The 5,835-nt window shown below is 31.4% G+C and overlaps 1 long non-coding RNA gene across 1 annotated transcript; it reads left to right on the top strand.

The window, feature by feature from the left end:
* Nucleotides 1–2,358: 2,358 nt before the first annotated feature.
* Nucleotides 2,359–5,339, top strand: LOC150001679 (uncharacterized). Its single transcript, XR_016513054.1, has 2 exons — nt 2,359–2,433; nt 5,162–5,339. It is a non-coding gene; the product is annotated as an uncharacterized LOC150001679 (long non-coding RNA).
* The last annotated feature ends 496 nt before the right edge of the window (nt 5,340–5,835 follow it).

Genomic DNA, 5,835 nt, shown 5'->3' with positions numbered 1-5,835 from the left:
CTCCTCAAAAGTAGGAACATTTGCTTATGAGGTGTGATTTAAAGGGCTAGAAACATCTTTTCTGCTCTCTCCAAAATGCTTTTCTACGTTTTGTCATATTGCTTGATAATTTTGCCTTAGAGACTTATCCTTTTGGGATAATAGAATGCAAATATCTCTGAAAGGTTGTTTTCTGCTTTAGTCATACTCATATGGCTACTGGTGAACAAAATACATTCATTACAGGTTAGAGGAAAGATTGCCAGCTAACAAATCCCTAGAGTGTGTACTATAGCAAACATTGCTTAGAAATTTCCATGATTTTCTCAATATAGTTTATAAGAATAAAGAGATTAAATGTCAAGGGGATATGGGTATGTTACATAAATTTGTACAACTGGCTATTCTCTCTATTGATTTAAAAACAAAAGAAATGGAATGTTAACGAGTGGGTGGGTGTGGTAGGGTGGTGCTATTTTAGTTGGGGCTATAAAAAGGCCTCTTCTAGTTGGTGAATTAAAAAAAAAAACTTTAAATTTTATTTTTCAATTACAATCTGCATTCAACATTATTTTGTATCAGTTTCAGGTATACATCATAGTGGCCAGACAATCATATATTTTACAAAATATTCCCCTTGATATTTCCAGTACCTACCTGCAACCACACATAGCCCTTACAATATTATTGACTATATTCCATATGTTGTACTTTACATCCTGGTAATTATCCTGCAATACCAATATGAACTTCCCAGTCCTTTTACCTTCTTCATCCTGACCCCTCCTCTCCTCCCCTCCAGCAATCATCAGTTTGTTCTCTGTGTATATGAATGTCCCTCAATTCTGTTTACTTTTTTCTTTACATTCCACATATAAGTGAAATAATATGGTATTGGTCTTTCTCTAGGCCTTATCTGTAATTGGGGAGAGGATTTTATCCTGAAGGTTTTCTTTGAAGTCATTGGTGGTAGAACTGAATGATACAAATTTACTGAATGAACTAAATTAATAAATAAATACACAAGCTTTTATATTTAATCCTAGCAATCAGTAGCAAAACCTAGATTGTTATTTAATCTAATGGGTTAGAATTTACTACTACAAATTTTCTATTTTAAGGCTCAAATTGTCCCATATTTAGTCTGCAGGGGCTCCTTCAAGATGGTTCACTTATTTGATATGTCCCTTTGATTATTTGAATGTTTATTTGCTTTGTGATATTAAGAAAAAAACAAATGTTTCAAATTTTTCTTGTTCTTTCTCTTCCCCAGCTCTGGAATCTGCCTTTCCTCTACAAGGACCTTTGTTCCTTTTAGCGAAGAATGATATTTAGAAACCAAGATATGGTGATTCGACTTGTTTATTACTATTGGTGGGCCATTACTAATGAACCCTTTGAGTGGACAGAGATAGGAAATAGAGAAATATTTCAAATGTATTTATAGTATTATATTAAGTACATAAGCAGAAATAAATATTGGCTTCTTATTAACACATTAACGTTTTTGAAGGGAAAATATTTGTTATCTACATAAAGTGGACCTACAAAGTAATAATACTAATCTTGAGCAAAGTACACCAAATAGATTTAATAGTTAAATCTAACATATTTTACAATCTTAGACGTTGGAGGGAGACATTTTCTAGAACTGTCATCTAGATGTTATAAGTAGACCCTTACAGTGTTGTTTTGGATCTGTTAGAATAAAAAAAATAAGATTGGAGACAAAAGCTTTGCCTAATCCTTCCCAACATTTTTATCTGCATGGCAAAATCATATTAGGCATTCATTACACCCATAATCTTGAATGAATATTTATGAGAGGAGTACAAACAAATAAGGAAGTAGTGACGCTATCTACTTGGGAACAATACTAATGTGCTCTCTTTGGATAAATACAATGACTACAGAGGCAATACTAGCCATTTTGTTTAGCAGTAGCTTGACCATCATTTGGCTAACAAGGTGGACAACTTGTTTGAAGAAGATGAGGAGTGTGAATCTCAAAATAATCAAGATTTGCACCATAAAAGCCCTATGAGTATGTATTCAAATTCTTACAGAGTTTTCTCCCAGCATGTCATGGAGAACTGTTTTTAATGGTCTGTCTCTCCCCTATTACTTTGAAAACCAGAACTTCTCTACTTGGTTTACTAATCGCAAAGATTAATTCAGTAGAAGTAAAGGCTTTATTACTTATTCATTCACTTTATCTAGAAAAATATAGTTTGATAGTTTTATGTACTATAATAAAATGAACATTACATCATATGCACACTTGCTCACTATTGCATTATAATAATTTAGTGACCTAAAAATAATGTAAAATATATTTACACATATATATTCATATGTTACTTTTTATTTTAAGAATCATAGAAAAGAAAGTAAATACCTGAAGAAGCCACAGATGTAATAGAAAAAAGGACACAGTTTGACCAGTGTTAGAAGGCAAGATTAACAATTATTAAGAATATACACTATATGTATTGTATTTTTATTTAATCATCTAAACAATGTAATTGCTGGAACTGTTATTCCCATTTTATAGAAAAAGAAACTGACATTACATGCCTTGTTAAATTCAGTCATCTTCTTGTGTCTAATACATTTTGGAGATTGGACTCAAACCCACATGTTTGACTCTGGACCCCATACTCTTTTAAATTCATCACATAAAGTTTTGCTCTGCTCCTGCTCAATAATAGCTTGCTCAATTGATTCTTTGTGGGTTTTTTTTTTTTTTTCTGAAAGAGAAGGGGGTTGGCTTATTTTAACAATATGCAATGTTTTAACAATAAATGTGTTATCCACATATCATAGTTTTAATGTTCTGTATTCATAATTTCAAATTAACTGTGACTCAGTGATGCTTTAAATTTAATTTCAATTTGATTAAAACAGATCTGAATACATTGAAAAACACAAGTTGTGACAACAGCATAGAAATCTTTGTTTAAAAAGTAACTTAAATAATAACTGAAAATGGACCTATGATACATGGAGAAAGGGTGAACCACACATGTGGGTGAAAGCTACCCTGGAGTCATTTTAAATGACTTTATCCAAAAGAGCAGCCTAAAAGGCAATAGGATCCCAAAAGAGATAGTCTGTGAGAGATGGACTCCTGAAACCCAAATCCAGTCAGGTGCTGGTGAGAGATGCCTATCAATGAATGGGGAGAGGAGTAAATGGTGTGAAGAACCCTGCAAAGAACTGAAACCCCCTGCAAGGAAAAAAGTGTCAGCTATGACACTTGGGAAACCAGAGAGCAATGATGGCAGCTCACAAAATACCAACATGAAGGAGCTTTCCTGTGTCCTCACCTCTTCTCCATTTACCATCTTGAACACTGGTATGGTCAGAAACAGTGCAAGCTTTAGCAATTGAGGAGAGGAAGAAAGACAAGTTGGGAAAATAAAGGAATATCTATCTATCCAAGCTGTACTTTATACTACAAGCCTACCTTCTGTTGCATAGCTTATTAGGTGAGTGCAGAAGCTTTAATTTTGAATGAAGCTTGAAGTTTTTATTATTACTTTAGCAACACCTATCAGTTTCAGAAGTGAAATAGTTTGAGTGACAAAATTACCAGGAGGATTTATTATTTAAGATAGCTAAGGGGAACCAACCAAGATTTTATCTAGAGGAAGGAGAAGAATTACCCAACAGAGCATAGTTCAAGGGATCTTGTGAGAAATAAAGAAAGTTACATAATAATTTCATTATACCAATTTGTTCCTTTCAGAATATCATCATTTATATCCATACGTCATATACCAAAAAATATACATCTATATATGTACATGTATCATGGAGCACATTCTACAGTTTTCTTGATTTTTTAAAAAAAATTCTTATTTGGTTATTCTCTGTTTCATTTCTATATAGTCTTTCTAAATACTTTAGCTATAAGCAAATTAAGGTAAAGTGTTTATATGCTATATTTTTCATATTTTTATAATTGATAAAATTATATTTTATCTGAACCACATGTGTCATATGATATATTTCATACTCTATCATACTTTCATGTGACTGTTTATAAAACACAAATCAACTCAAATCCACAGGACCAGAATTAGATTTGAAAAAATGTATTCAATAAGATGTGTAAGATGAGGCAGAATTAATTCTAGTTGAATTCACAGAGGATTTGAAATCAGATGTAAATCTGTAATAGCATATTATTTTAGATATGAATTAATATTAGATTTGCATTCACAAAATTGTATTTACCTCTGAGTATCATTTAGACAGAACATTAGAACAGATAGTCTATCTTTACTTTCTTCCTCCCCCACCACCTAAATGTCATTGAAAATTCTGTCTATTTTGATAATCAGCATTAAAGAATGGTTTTGAGAAATGCATAGAGCCTAAGATTTATATTTTAGTGGAAGATAGAATACAATTAAGAAATATATAAGTATAGAAAAAATGTTTCTTAAGAGGTAACAATTTTAATACCTTAAAAACTAATCTATCAAATACTGAATTTTAGATGTTAAGGCTATCAAAGATATAAAACACAGAAGAGTTTCTTAAATAAGTGTTCCATGTTTAGCTTAAATAATTCATTTAGGACGTAGTATCCTATAATCATTATGTGAGCATTAAGGAAATGTTATTTGAAACAGATATTGACATTTTTCAGAATTTAGGTTCTATGATTTAGAATTTAGATGTTGTCAGAAAAGCCACCATTTAAATTATATATAATATTGTAGTAAACAAAAGCCATTAATGGCCTATAATGATATTATTCTCACTAATATAATTCAGAATAAAGTATAAACATATTTATATTATTAATAATGGCTATTCGTGAAAAAATAAAACCCAAAGAATAACAAAATAAAGTTATTATTACTCTGAAAATTTGCTTTAAAATACTGGTTGTGGTTATATAATACTCTGAATTCAGTGCATCATTAGACACCCCTAATCTGCTACCCACCCCTAATCTCCACCACCTCCTTACTAATAAAACCCTTTTCTTTAAATTGGCCTTGATTCCACATAAAATTGTCACCTTCACAGACTCTGTTTCAATCACCAGTGACCAAGTAACAAAAGAGTAGACAATATGATAAAAATATGGATCTGCTAGAGACTTCTGGCAATACTTCTGTTTGTCTAATATAGAATCTCTTTTTGTCTCTTTCTCTTTTCCTAGCCTATAGCACAGCTGAAGGAGGAGCCACCATCTTGCCTCTGTGATTTGACAAGCATGAAGATAAAAGCTTCACTGTGAGGACGATGGAGCAAAATGATAGAATGAGGCCTAGACTCCCTTCCTTCAGACTTATTGCCAAATGAGGAAATAAAATACTGTTATAAGGTTAAGCTACAAAGATGGGCTTCTACTTCATGTATCTAAATATATCACAATTCATTCAATATACATAAAATTGGTAAAACTATTCATTTTTAAGTATTAATATAAGAAATTCATGATACCCAATACAATCAAATATCAGAAAAATTATAGTTCTTTAATTCATTATGGTTTTGAATTGATCTTTCATGGTCTTTTAGTTATCAAACTATTAAATACATTTGAATGTTAAAATTTTGTGAATAATACAGGTGAAACATATTACTTTCTTAGTATGCATATGATTGTGTGTGTGTGTATGCATATTTGTGTATGTATGCACATATAATTAAGTAGCCTAAAGGAATGATTATTTATTTGCTGGGGCACTCAATGTTAGTTACCTCTAAATCTTTCCTTAAATCTCTCCATCCAAGTTCCACTTCTTTAGGGAATAGATCCTAAGATATCACAATAAAAATGACTTAATTATTTATTTATTTTGATTTTGCCAACATTGGAGGTTTGCTCTG

The sequence above is a fragment of the Furipterus horrens genome, unplaced genomic scaffold (assembly GCF_987537825.1).
Source record: "Furipterus horrens unplaced genomic scaffold, mFurHor1.1.pri manual_scaffold_9, whole genome shotgun sequence".
Classification (NCBI taxonomy): domain Eukaryota; kingdom Metazoa; phylum Chordata; class Mammalia; order Chiroptera; family Furipteridae; genus Furipterus; species Furipterus horrens.
This window is presented reverse-complemented; position numbering and strand designations above follow the sequence as displayed.